Source organism: Marmota marmota, unplaced genomic scaffold (assembly GCF_001458135.2).
Source record: "Marmota marmota marmota unplaced genomic scaffold, marMar, whole genome shotgun sequence".
Taxonomy (NCBI): domain Eukaryota; kingdom Metazoa; phylum Chordata; class Mammalia; order Rodentia; family Sciuridae; genus Marmota; species Marmota marmota.
This window is the reverse complement of record NW_026000026.1, coordinates 49,321,820-49,336,873: the sequence shown is the minus strand read 5'-3', so window position 1 is coordinate 49,336,873 and position 15,054 is coordinate 49,321,820. Positions and strand designations below refer to the sequence as shown.

Genomic DNA, 15,054 nt, shown 5'->3' with positions numbered 1-15,054 from the left:
AGAATCCTTACTTCCTCAAATACAGGGAACCATGTGCTGTGGTGCTTTATAAAACTTTGTGAGAAGGCTTGGGGGATTTTATAGGAGAATTATAATAATGTGAAAAAGGAAACCTTCAACCTGATCAAATCAAACCATTTAGTACCATCTGGGATGCTTATCAGAGTGAGTGTAATTTTGAATGGTTTTACTTAGCCCCTTGCACACTGAGCCACTGCTGAGGATCATTTTATCTCCCACAGAAGGGAGTTCCCTCAAATCAATCCTTCCAGGAAATCAGGGACACTTGCGTCCTTCCTCATTTCTCACCCTAGTCAATAAATTTAAAAGAATAATGTCACACTGATCCCTACTAAGATGTTGTAAAGAAGCTATCCTTAGGTCGTGTAGTCTGAAATTCTCTACTTCAGAAGAAGATTGTTGGCTTTTCTCTTGCATAAACCACAGGATTATTACAGTGATTTTTCTCAGACATGAAGCATTCTTTCTCTAAAATCATATATTGGTTTTATGTTTAGAATAGCATTCCTCAAACTTGACACTACTGACATTTTGGACCTAATAATTCTTTATTGTGGTAGGTGGTCCTGTTCATTATATGTTGCTCAGCATGCCAGTAACACCAACATCCCAGTCATGCCAAAGTAAAATGTCACCACACCTCACCACACATCCCCTCTGAGGGACAGAATCACCCACCTATGGTGAAAATTGTTGCCCCAAAGTAATAGGCACAAGCAATAGGCAACTTTTAAATAGCATTTTGCATCTATATGGCTGAGCATCTACATTGTACATTAAATGTAATCTTAATAAAAAAAAAGTAAAGTCCAAGGAAGATTTTGTGTGTGTTTGTGTGTGAAACAATCTATCTCTATTATTCTAGGAAAAGTGAACTGATTTGCCATCTGAACAATGTTGTTTATAAATGCAGAAAAAACACTAATGCCACCATTGTGCTAAAATGTTAAATGGGTATAGAACTGTATATTATTTTTCAAAGGTAACAGAAATCTCCTTCCATCCTTACTTTTATTTACGGTGAGCACTTTGCTTATATGATATAGATATGTGCCTTTTAAAAATCCCATCCCCTGGATGTGTCAAGGATGCCTGTGCTCTGTGGCCATCTTTGTAAAGCTAGATATTGACCTTCAGATTATCCTAAACCCAGAGGGGCTAAGGTTCTGCAGCTGGAAGCAGCTATATGTTGATTTCCTTTGGTTATGCATGACAGACTCATTACTGCTATCTGTTGCTTTGTGTAATTCTTACCTTTTGGCCCTGCCTAATGTTTCAGCCTTGAGGGTGAAAGAGCACATTTGGTAGAGTAACTTATTGGGATCATCTAAGTTTTGGCCTTCATTTCAGTATGACTCCAAAAGGCAAGTAGTTTGGGGGGTGATTCCTATGATAGTTAGGTGGGAATGAAGCTCTGGGTACTTCCTATGTTCATGGTAGATTCAACCTGAGACATTTCTGAAAGCAGATGATCTAAGAATTAGGAAAGATATAAAAATTTTACTTACCATGTAGGTCTCTCTTTAAGTATTTATTCTTTGGTTTGCACATATTTTCTCCTCTCTGTAACCTTTTGATCAAATTAAGGATTCAAGATATAAACAATGAAGGAATTATATGATGACCCAAAGTAGAAAATGGCTACATATCAGAATGGCAAACACAGAAATTACTGTCAGAATTCGTGGAAGTGGGTTTCTGTTGAGGGCAAATTGAACATGGAAAGTGCTCCAGGAGGTATTGGGGCTTGAGTTAGGCACTGAAGATTGGGTAGGATTTATGGGTAAAGAGAAGGGTTCCTGAATCACAGACACAGGATGCAGTGTTAAAAGAGTGGGAGCAAAATTTTGGAAACAGAATCAGGCTAGGAAGGTTGATTTTACTTTTGTCAGGAGCTGTGAGGGATTAATATGGACAGGTAGGGATGGGGACCAATGCAGAGCATTTAGTTTAGGAGCTTTTGAAAATGTCTTACAAATGTTCCTTCTGAAGCTTCAATGATAATAACAGAATTGCCCAAATCTGACTGAAGGTGAAACCCACTGTTCCCAAAAGGGCTTTGTGAGAAAAATCTGTTTACTGAGAGTACAACAAGGAAACAAAAATGTACTTGTGAGAGATTTTCCTTCTTAAAGTGAGCAGGTACTTGAAGAAGAAGCAATTTTTTTTTCCTAAGTGATGTGCATAAAAAATGAGTTAACAAGGACCTAAGTTAGTGCTTGTGGGTAGTGCACGACATGGACTGTAGGTTCAGAGCACCTCTCAGTGCTGTGCATTAGATAATGACTATCAGAAACTAGCTGCACTTACAAGAGGTAGAAGCTGAGTATTGACTTTTATAAGTTATTGATCTTAAAATATCATAGGCTGCTTTTATATATACAAAGAATGTTGGCAAGGGTGCATCTAGAGTTTCAGATTATCTTAAATATGTATAATTGGCTCAGAAAGACTGAGAGTGAGGGTGGGTTACGATTTTTAAGTTATTTTCTTAAAAAATCTGGTTGGTTTTCATCTGCTTTGAATTATCCTACTTTAAGAATTGGGTTCAAAAAATTTCAAAGAAGTCTGAAGAAACTAAATTGCAATTTAAAAATGAAAACATAAGTGTTACCTCCAAACTGTACCTAAGATAAGTGCTTTTAAGAATGATACACCTGATTGTAGAAGTTATTTATTAAAACCCTGACTTTTTCCAGAAAACGATTATTAAGAGATTGTTTAGGGGGTAGGGTTGTGGCTCAGTGGTAGAGTGTCACCTGGCACGTGTGAGACACTGGGTTGGATCCTCAATACCACATAAATCTAAATAAATAAAATAAAGGTATTGTGTCCATCTAAAACTAAAAAAATTAAAAAAAAATTAAAAAAGAGATTGTTTAGCTCTAGGTAAACTTCTTTGAGATATGTTACACATTGTGTGTGTGTGTGTGTTGTGTTCCTTAGCTGATTATATTTAATAACCCCAACATGGAAACCATTGATTAGATCATAATCAATTGAACATTATTGGGTAGATTAGATTATAAAGATCAAAATCTGGAAAATCTTGGGGGTGAACAGAGGGAGAATGGCAAATCATTTTCTGTTTTCCACCTATGTATGTTGAGGAGTTGGGGAAGAAAGGAAAGTAGCATGTTTATCAGGTCTTTCTTTATGAGCAAATAAATGATCTGATCTTGTGGTAGTTGTACCAGCCTCTTCATTGCCACCAGCCTGAAGAGCCACATGTAAGTGCATAGTGAAGGTAAGATGATGGGCTCTTGCATGAAAATGTCTCTTTCTCCTATGGTTGAGAGCAGTAAAAGAATCATTTCCTACATGCTCAAGTGTGGCAGAGTGCTGGAATTACAGCACAGTTCACACTGGCAAGTTAGGGAACCAGTTTAGGTGTCTGTCAACAGATGAATGGATTAAATATAATGTGGTATATAGGCCAAAACAAAGTTTTACTCGGTCATAAAAAGAAACAAATTGTGTCATTTGCAGGAAAATGGATGGATCTGGATAACATTATGTTAATGGAATAAGCTAGTCTCAGACAGTTAAGGGTTGTATGTTCTTTCATATGTGAAAGCTAGAGAGAAAAAAGTAAAATGGAATCTCATAAAAATAGACAAGTAGAGAAGAGGAAGGGATCAGGGGAGGGAGGAGAGAAGGTAAAGGGAAGGTACTGAGGAATGAAATTGACAAAATTATATTATGTGTGGGTATGAATGAATTTTATCACAACAAATTTCACTATTATGTACAATTATAATGCACCAATAATTTTATTTTTTAAAGAAGAATGTTAAAATTGGAACCATCAAACTTCAACGCAATATGTAGCTGGGTGTTATTGGAAAGGTAACTCAACTTTGCTATGCCTAAATTTCCTCTTCTCTTCATTGAGGTTGCTCCCTTTAGAAATCCATTTTCTACTTGAATTACTCATTTCGTCCTCTAATTCTATGAAATCTCCTATTTTATTGTAAAACTTATGAATTTTTACACTCATTTGCATATGTTTATCTGAATGTAAAAGTAACATTTTCAATTAATGATGAGTTCAGTGGATGCTCTGGTAATCTGTGCTTTCCTTATCTTATAGCTCCTAAAATGCCCTGGCACATAAAAGTGTATGTCCAAAGGAGCTTTGGTTGGAGGAGCAGTGGACTAAACATTATGAACTAATTGCTGCTCATGTCTATCTGGATAATCCAGGGTGGGCTATATTGTGGTAAGAAATATTTCCAAGTTTCCAGTGGATTCAAAAAAAAACAAAGGCTTATTTTTTTTTTCCTCATGGTTAGAGCCTTGGCAAGTCATCTGGGGAGCTCTATGTGTTTTTTACTCTGGTTCTTGGTAGAAAGGGAGACTACATCTCTCTGCTTTCACCATCTATGATGGGCAAGGCAGGATCATGGAGATGTGATGAATTGTTCGTGGACTTTTACATCACTCACATTTCATTGGTCAGAACCAATTATGCCCAGCTGCCATTCTAGAATGCTCTGGAAGTAGGAGAGCCAGAAGTTCAGGCAATAGGGCTAATGATTCCCACATCAGCAAAAGTCAAGAATAGGGCATAAAGAGGTGCCCAAAAGACAGGACTGTGTTGGAGGTAACACCTGATGATGACCAGTAGCCCTGGAGCCTCTTCACAAAACCAACTCACACAATAAATTCATGCCTAATTTGTGTTTTCCCTTTACTATTTGCATACTTTGAGCTATTATATCACACCCCAAAGAGTGTTTGGGATCCTGAGGACTGCATTACACTCCCATTCTATTCCTGCTTCCCTGACATTACTTCCAGAGGATGCCTTGATTAGAGCTCTGGGTGTTTTGGACCTTTTTGGCTGTACATGACAGGCAGTTTCTGCTTGACTTTTTTTGCAGTTGGGTAAACACAGCTACTGCTTTTGAACTGTAGAAGCTTAAGTTTCAAGGGTTACTTTCTCCCCAGCTTCTTAGAAGGCAACTTATTACCAGAAAAACGGAGCAACCCTCTTCTTTCAATACTAATGTTGTTACCAGAAAGGAGAAAGAAAGCTCTAGAGAAGGAGGGATGTCCCTGAAGGCACAGTGTTTTGGAGGCTGGCTCTAGTTTGTCTACCTGGGCTCCTACTCAGTTTGCCCAGGTCTCTGACTTGAGGCTGTGTCATAGCCAAGTGCTGGGCCTGCTTTGTGCTTCTTCCTTTCATGTAGAAAGTGTCTGTGGATTGTCAGGGAACATTTTCTGAGCATACCTTTTGTAGCATAGTATCAGGCACTAATGAAAATTTGAGGTAAACTGAGCTACTTCTATACAGTTTTTGCGGCTTCTGGGGTATTAGAATAAAGTATGCCAAAAGAGGATCATAGAAACTGATGAATTTAAAGCTGTTACTTCTGTTTAAAACTCTTGCCAGCATGCTTATGAAAGTCTAGGTGTAAACTTACTTAGTTATATCATCAAAAATCTAAATTTGAGTCCTATTTTGAATATGAGGCTTATGCTAAATGGTACTGTTAGACTCCCTCTCTCTACCCTCACTGTGATAGGCCCTGGGAGTAAACATAAGACATTCTGTCTCCCCTGATACACTCAAAATCAATATGGGGAGTCAGGATTAAAAATATAATACTGTGAATAGTACAGGTAGGCATCTAATGAAGTGCTAAACCGGCAGAAGATATTATATGTGTTTTAAAGAACTTGGAACATAGAGGGATGACTGTGGCTAGTGGAGTCAGGAGTGGTTTCATAGAAGGGATGGGAGAGGTGATCTAGGAACAAGAAGGATATAAGGAACAATAATAACAGCCACAAAATATATTGACTTCCTGCTAATTTTACACTCAAGTAAAACTGGTTCTACTTTACCATTTTTTTTCTTGTTGGTCCAGTCTCCATCATTATCCTGGATCAGAGCTCTTCTGAAATTCTATATAATTTAAACCCTGTGTTGTCCCTTTGAAGTATGTTAATATGTGTGTCGACAGCCACCAGGGATGCAGATTCGAGAGCAAACAAGGAACTCTTGCTCATGCTTCCCTTTGAGGCCAGGAGGGAGCTAATAACTTTCCTTCCAGGGCTTGGGAAACCTGGCAGGGGATGAGCAATATGGATGACTTGAGTTGATGCAGGCAAGCCCTTGGGAGAGCTTCTGAAGCTCTCCTGGCTTTGGAGTGAGTGAGAATGCCTCATATGGAGCAGTCCCTGGAGTTGATGGGACCAGATCCACAAAACTGCTTAGCTGTTGTAGGGCTGTGAACATCCCCTACGGCCTCTACTTGGATGGCAGGATCCTGGGGAGCACATCCTGCGGAGTCACCAAGTCTGCAAGAGCAGGGGAGACCAGTTACCACCCATTGAATCCTGCTCCCTGCTGTGGTGCTGAGTGGAGGGGTTTTGATCAGACTGAACTTTCTTCCCTTCTGAGAGGATGTGTATTTTTTCTCTCTCAAAACCAAAGTTAGAATATTTGTTTGAAAATGAATTTTTAGACTCTGGTTTTAGTTATAAATTTCCATAGGGAACAATAGAACTGTAGTACATTTCTAATTTAAAACTTTGCATTGTTGATGAAGTTTTGAAAATAACAGGACTAGGCAACCCAAACATCTGTTACTTAATTCATTTCTCCCTTAACTTGCAGCAAACTTGTGGCACTAGTCTTGGAATGTGGGCACTGTCTCTGATCAGTATTTGGGGGAATTTTGGAATGCACAGGAAAATAGAGATAAGATTCTGTGCTTAAAATTTATAATGCATTGCAGATTGCACTGCGGGTTTCTGAAACAACGAAATGTCATGGTGGGTTTTAATGCAGTTTAGAGGAACAGCCCAGCTCTTTGATGCAGGATATTTAAATTACCGTTAGTCACAACATAAAGCTCAAGTTCAAAATTTGAGTCCCCTTCCTATTACTATACATCCAACTACTTGAAATGGAGATGAAATTGCATTACTCTGGGGGAAAACGCAATGCTATTTTGATGATCAAATGTACTAAGAACAAAAGTTCCTTGTAGCCACATTGGGTGTGGTGTGGAGAAGTTTCTGCCAACTTGGCCCTGGACAAGTGGGTGGTGGTTGAGCTGGGTAGCTTTTGCTATCAGCAGCCCTGGATGAAGAAGCTGGGGACTGGACCTGTTAAGGGAAAGAGCCAGACTGGGTCCAAGGGATGCCCTAGCTGCTGAGCCATGGCTTCTGAGTCACAGCAAACTGAGATCTTACTCTGTAGGTCCAGGAGAGCTATAATGCCACAAGTTTATCCTTGTATAGAGGAAGTATTAGAAAAGGATTAACTCCCTAGAAGAAATCTTTGTATGTTGCCATTATCATCATCATCATTATTTTCTTGGCAAAGACTTCTTAAAATAAATGTGACATTGAAATGCTTACTTATTACAATATAACCTACCAAGATATTATCATTTGCTGGGAACATTAAAGACTATTATTTTCTTTTAAAATTTCATCTTAACCTACCTATGTTGGGCCAGTCAAGGATGGGGCTGGAGTTGGGACTGCATGGAAACTATGTCTAGATGGTTGTGTTGTTTTATCATCCTCACAGTCGTCCTGTGGGATCTCCATGGGAATGAAGGATGACCAGGTGAGCAGATTTACTCTGGTACCATCTCTATATCTCTAGATAGATAAAGATATAGTGTTTGTAGTCAGATGGCTCCAGAGAAGCTCGGAGTTCAGGCTGGTGAGGCAAATGCTTCTGAGCTCATGTGCTTCAGCCAGATCCTATTCTATGCTGACAGGTTCCACTTTTCAGTTTTCTGTTCTTTGGGGAAACCTTTGGATCTTAAGTAGTCAAGTCTTCTTGGCTCCTTCAGTTTCACAGTGGGCCCTGTTCTTTCACAATGAGAGCCATTTCCTCTTAAGGCAAGTGCTGGTTTCTCTGGAAGCAGCAATAGGAGGACTCATGTGGGTTCTCATAGGTTCTTTTTTTCCTTTTCTTTTTGATTTTACAAAGTGAAATGCTTTTCACTTCAAAAATGATTTTTTTCCCTTAATTCCCAAGGACCAGAGTTTTCTTCCTATTCACTTTTAAAATGAAGTAATTGGCTTCTGATGTGTGCAGCATATATGTAGGCCAGAATTCAAAACTAATATTTGTTGGTTTGAAAATCGAGAGCCTGGCTTTTGTAACAATCAAGTCATTTCCATCTCTATAAAGATGACTGTTTAAGATTCTATTACATTGAATTTTCCTCAGTGAAGTCTTACAGTGAGCCACCTACTCACCTTAACACACATGCTGGCCTGGAGACTAGAGAATGGCTGTGTCCACATCCGAAGAGCATTCTTAATCTCTGGAATCAAAGTGATTTGTTTCCCACATGAGCAACATCTCATATCTACATTATTAATTTGGCATATTTTTTTTCCATGAAGTAAAAAACATTTGAAGGGTAGGTTTGCAAGAGATTAAGGAGAAAACTTAATGGCTATCCCCTATTTTCTCTTACTTTAGACATGAAAATAGTGCTTTTCATCGTCATTAATGAAAGCCCAAATACCACAAATTTAGGCAAGCTTTCAGGCAACTTTAGAAATATTTTAAAAGAATCAATTTCACTTTCAAATATTGTATTGAAATGTGTAGAGGAGAATTCTGAATTTCCATAATTGTTTTCAGTTAATGATGTAATGAAGCTTATCTTTTCTGACTCTTCCTTTTGTCCTCTCTCAAGAGCACATGCTTCTCCACCCATTGTCCACCAGTGACACGCCCAACATTAGAGAAGAAAACCCTTGAAGTCATCCTGTTCTCCCCTCCTATTCCCATAATTATCTTGAATATTTATAACCCTTGTGTACATACAACATGCTCCAGAGGACAATTTCTCATGCCCTCAGGTAGTTAAGTGTCTTCTCATATAAATGCTTCTTTTGTTCTTGGACCTTCTTCTTGGCTTGGCTTCTACAAATGTATTCACATGCATGGTTCTATTCCACAATACACACATACAGTCCTACTCAAATTAATGTAAAATGCCTTTGTAAAAGTTCTGTTACAGTAGTTGATAAGCATCCACATTATAAAGTGTGTGTGTGTGTGTATGTGTGTGTAGGAGTAGTTTGTTTTGTCTGTGCTCTATGCATTCAGAAACTGAGAGGTTTTGTTTTTTTTTTCCCTTCAGTACCTGAAGTTTTTATTATGTAGTTCGGAGATTTTCCTTTCTGGATAATTCTTTTTCAAAAAGTTTGAAGACAATTTGCACAGCAATTTTGACTTACCTGTAGGTGGAAAGAAGGGTAATTTTTATACTTTATGGCAATTTCAGATTTTTCATATGTGGGTAATCTTATGAGCTTTCAAAGCAAACACATCAAAAATTTCTATTTAGATTGAAATGGTTGAAAGTAATACTGCAATATTTGTATTTTTAAAATAATTACTACTATCTATGTGTTTTAATATATTTATATATAACATTACTACAAATTTCTAATTGTTATTTATTTTGGAAGTACTGGGTATTGAATTCAGGGGTGCTTTACCACTAAGTATATCCCCAGCCTTTTATATATATTTTTTTTTAATTTTTAAATTTTGAGACAGGATTTCACTAAGTTACTTGAACTTGTGATTCTCCTGCCTCAGTCTTCCAAGTAGCTGGAATAACAGTCATGTGACACCATGCCTGACCTGGTTGATTATTTTATCTGTGCATTTTTAAACTATATATCTTAGGCACAAAGCAAATATTCTTTTTATTTTTGAGTCTCTGGAAAATCCATTTATTTATTTTTAGTACAGGAAAATTTTTAATTTTTTTGTTGAAGAAGGTATTTTTTTTTTGAGTTAAGAAATAAAACATTTTTTGAAATTTCCAAAAGTATACTTTAAAATCATGCTCAATTAAGGGCTTATTATAGGGACTGGGTCTCTATCTCCCTTACCATTTCCACTTTGCCTATGAATCACTAGCATTTAGGAAGCATGATTCCTTTATGTAGGGGAAAGCATAGCATGTCCACGAAGTTTACAATAGTTATGAAGCCCTATTGAAGGAATTAGAAACTCTCTCCTTTTGAAAGTAGAATATCTTCTGCCAACCTGTAAAAAAAAAGCCTCCTCCCTCTTTCCCTCCCTCCCTCCCTTCCTTCCTTCCTTCCTTCCTTTGAAGAACTTCAAGTGCTCTGAAAACTAGAAGGAAAACATATTACACAGTCTGAGAATACTGAGTTGATGAAGGTTTGGCAATAGAGGGAAAAGAACTTTTTAGGACACTAAGGCTGAGAGGTAGCTGGTTTGGTGGGGCTATTGAACTAGAATGGTTTCTTTTTTATTTCTTGAAGGACTAAAACAACCACGAAAAGGTAATAACAGTTTCAATAATAAAGACTGACTTTTAACTTAAGAGGTTTTTCAGTAATACTACCTCTAATTCAACATTATTCCCAAAATGGATATTAAATATTACTTTATAGTGTACTGAATAAACCATGTAAATAGGCAAAGAATTATTATGACATGAACCTTGTGTTGGACATTCACCTGATTTGCAACTGAAAACTTACTATAAGCACCAGTATTACAATCCCCATTTCATTATGCTTGTGCACATGTCCCCAGACTATTAAGACAGGGTTTTCCAACTAGGACTGTGGACTATCTCTGTCCTGCCATTGATTTTTGTGAATAAAACTTTGTTGGACACAGCCGTGGCTAGTTATTCAAGCCTTGAATGTATCTCCTTTCCTTGTTGGGCAGCAGGGTTGAGGAGTGGTGACATACTGGGTATGGTTTGCAAGGCCAAAAATATTTAGCCCTTACTGAAAAAGTGTGCTGACCCCTGACCTAAGACATCAATTTTCTTTCTGATGGTGTAAAAAAAAAGACTATTTGAAAAGTCATTTTTTTCTCCTATGATTAATTTTTCTCTTTTTCATACTAAAAATTTTTCTCTTTTTCAGCAAAAACAAATCAAAGAGCAAAACCCAACAAACAAATAAAAAAGTCCTTATGAATTTAATAAGTATTAGAAGGAATCATGAAATAGATTCATTTATATATGCTGATGTTAATGAAAAATTTTATTCTTGCCATGTAACATACTTAAACATACTTAAAAGACATTTATTTTGGTTCCAGTTTTGCCATTCCTTAACTAAGGGGACCGTAAACTGTTTTGGTTTTGGGCAAGACAGTAAATACTTTAAGCTTTGTGTTGAGAATTTATTTTCTCATATAGAACAAGTGGTGGGGTGGATTTAGTCTGCAGGTCCATTGTTTGACTACCTCTGCGCTAGTTCAGTGTCTTGATAAGCCATGACCTACATGGGTTGCTTCTTCAGGACACTAAAATTAACAGTGCCTTCCAGTTTTAATAGTTTTCCATCTTGTTATGTGAACCAAAGCCAATGTTTATAAAATTCATTGCATGCATTTCCTTACCATGTGGAAAATAGAGTCAGAACAATACAGGGGAAGTGGCATGTGATGAAAAACTAAACTTTTAAATTTCTGCTGTATAAATTTCTATTGCTGCATAATAAATTACTTCCAAATGTAGAAGTGTAAAACAACAACTTTTTAATTTTACTCTCAGTTTTGTGGGTTGGAAACTCAGAGAAGTTTTAGTGGGCTAGTTTTCACTTGGAATTTCTCATTTGGTTGTACTGATGGCAGCCAGGGTTGTGGCTGACTGGCTATAGGCGTAGACTGCACAACAAGATGGCTGTCAGTTGGTGCTGGCTGTCCAGTGGAAGCTTAGCTGGGCCTGTTGACGGTTATGTTTATATACTTGGCATGTTCACTGTAGAGGTCTCAGGGTAGGCAGACTTACATGGTACTTAGGTTACCCCAGAGTGAGAATCCCCACAGAATGTGGAATTCGCTTCATGGCCTTTTTTGACCTACTTGCAATATCTGTACTCTGTTAACAGTCTATCAGTAATGGGATTGCCCAGATTCCAGTGGAGAAGAGGCCAACTCCATCTCAGTGAGAGCAATGTCAAAGAATTTGGGGCCATATTTTAAAAATCACCATACCTTGCTTTTTATAACTCTAACATAAAATTAATATAATTTTAAAATTCAATATTGTTTAATAGTACCAGTTATTATATAATTAACCAATGTAAGTAAGGGCAAGTCATTATCATTAGGATCTTCCCAGATCTCAAATGAAACTGACAAAGAGAACAAATTCGATTGATTTTCCACTAAAGTACTTGTAAGATTTCAAAAAGATATGCTACAATGTTTTTGTCTTTATAGAGTTGCTTATTATCCCACATGACAGAGTTGCATTTGTTCCGACTGAGTATAAATCAGATCTGAGTTAGTGAGCAACTTGAATTGTAGAGTATTTTAAGAAAAATGAGGTTGTTATTTTTATGTAACTAAGATGGGCTATGAAAGGCATTACTAAGCAGAATAAATCACTCATTTAATATGTACTTACTGAGAATTTACTATATGGCAGGCACTGTTCTCCATGCAGAGGATACAGCCGTGAAAAAAAGATAAAAATCCTTCCTCTCATAGAGATTAATTCACGGCAGGAAACAGATGCTAAACAAAAGATATATTCTAAATCACATTCTGACAAGTACTATGAGAAGAACGAAGTAGGGGAAGAGGGATATGGAGTAGGTAGATGATTAAGAATGGGGTGTTGTTTTAAATAACTCAGTTGGGGAAGGTGATATTTGAACTAAGAATGGGCAGGGGAGCCACATGGTGTTCTGGGAAAGCACTGTCGAGGGAGGTGCAGAGCTTGTGTGGACTCTGTGAGAGACTGGAGGCCAATGTGACCCAGGGAAGGACCAAATGGGAATATGGTAAGAGGCAGGTTAGAGAAGCAGCAGTCCTGATGAAGGTGGTGGGCATGGGGGAGCTTACTTGTCAGTCACATGAAGGAGTTTGAATTTTATTGAGTAAAGTAAGAAGTCAGTAGAGAGTTTCCAGCAAAGCAGTAACATACTATGATTTAGATTAAATAATAACCGGTATTAGGGTATGGTGTGGGATGGGAAAGAATCAAGATAGAGGGCCCAGTTAGTAGGCTTTTGTGTTATTTTAGGCTAAGATATTTGTGGATTGAAATAGCATGCTAGCAGCAGAGGTGATTGGAAACCCTAAATATGGATAAGAGACTGTCCCCATTCTATAGATGAGTAAATAGAAAGTGAGATAGTGTGTTCAGTTCATCCCAAAGTGGTAAACTAGTAATCAAACCTAGATGTAATACCACAGGTCAACTTCAACATGTGGATTGTCACACATTAATATTAACACCCAGATGCATAAGATTTTACTGTGATTTCAGTGGATTGTGCTAAATTAAAAGTGGTTAACCATAGTCTTGCTTTTTATACATTTCCTCTGACGATGCTTCTTCATTGCCTTCATGTACAAAACATGTAAATTAACTAAACTGGACAAAATTTTAATTACATTACCACTTTGTTATGTGGTTTCTATGGAAGGTGAGAACATGGTTGCAATAACCCACAGCTGCAAACTTTCTACTCTGTTCCCGTGAACAAGGCCTAACAGTCAAGCTGAGATAGTCTGCTATTGTCAGTATAAGCACTGAAACATTTTCAAAGATATTTCAGAGACATTTTTTTTCCCAGGCTCAGTAAAGATGGAAGAGAGTACTGACATTTATTCTGGGAGTAATTTGGAACCAAATCTAAGGAGTTGAAAGTTTTCACTGAAAGGTAGGTATTACTAGCACTCTTCACTGTGGTCCCTTAGGCAGCCTGGAGAGTCTCTTCTGATTAAATCTTTCTTCTTCTGGGCAGAGTGTGGGAGGGAGGGAGACTCCAGTTTTGTTCTTGTTGGAGTAATTAAAAACATGCTTATCAAGAAGAAACTGACTTCTTTATCATTAAGTTCATGGAATCTTTTTGTGTTTTCTCCACCATGCTATTTCAACCTCCTAATCATTCTTATTCTTACCTCCTTTGTGAGCTCTTGAGTTATTGACAAGGTTATTTACTTGTGCTTCTAAAACTTCTGTTCCTTGACTTCTAGTTTCTATCATGTTTTTTTTTTTTCCCATTCCATTGGATCGAGGTCTTCAAAGTTAAGCATCTTTCAAAGTAGTGACAAGCAAAATATAGCGGAAGGATCAGTAACTCCTTGATAAGTAGCTTTGCTTGATGTCATTGTTGATTGCCAAGGGGCTGGGGATCCCTGTCAGTCACTAAATGACATATTGGCAAGACTGTAGTCTGCTACTGGAATTTTTGTGTGTGAGAACACACTTTCAAGGTAATGCGATTTTCATATATTCCCAGAACCTCACACAGTGCCTGGAGCATAGTAGGTACTCAATAAATCTTATTAATATTAATTATTTAACCATATTTTGAAAGTTGTGCTAACATATGGTAGGTAGATTTGTTGCAGATCGGAACAATGAGGTAATTTCTTGTCAATCCTGGATAAAATTTATTAATACTAGAATAAATAACCTTCCAAGCAGGCAGAGACTTTTAGTGTGACTCAATGAATTGATATAAACTTATATTTTTAAGCCATCAAAGTAAGAAGAGGTTAAGACTAACGTTTACTTATTAAGATAATTTCCTAATCATTCTTATAAGAACTTAATGAGTGACAAACTGACGCTGGATATAAATTTATGATTTCCCAAAATAACATTTGATTGGTTTGAGTGATGTCTTACATCAAGTAATCATAGTTAATTTTTGCTTCTGGAGAGATTTGACTTTACCAGTCTATCATGTCATCAGATGTATTTCAGGAATGATTTCTTTGTCTGTTGATTTAGAGTTAAAGAATTTCTATGGAGATTCTCTAATGTGTAACTTGTAGTTTTATCAGGGTGGGTGGGACATGTTCAGAATAGTGGCAAAAAACTTACTCTCCATTTGAAATATACAGCAAATACCTAAAGAATTATTTTATATTTAAAAATATTTTAATCATATAAATAAGGACTCAGATTCCTGCTTTCCCCTTCTTGATCAGGTACAGCCCAGTTCTTTCAGGGGTCTCTACCTTCTCTACAGTAGCAGCGGGCATTCTTCTATGAGCTACTGCAGTTTCCCAAC

General features: G+C 37.3%; 1 long non-coding RNA gene across 1 annotated transcript in view; it reads left to right on the top strand.

The window, feature by feature from the left end:
* The window catches only part of LOC125619180, a 55,569-nt gene extending 41,877 nt beyond the window's left edge, over positions 1-13,692 (top strand). Inside the window, exon 5 of the long non-coding RNA XR_007350692.1 lies at positions 13,606-13,692. This is a non-coding gene — a long non-coding RNA (uncharacterized LOC125619180). The remainder of the gene's footprint in view (positions 1-13,605) is intronic.
* Positions 13,693-15,054: the final 1,362 nt, after the last annotated feature.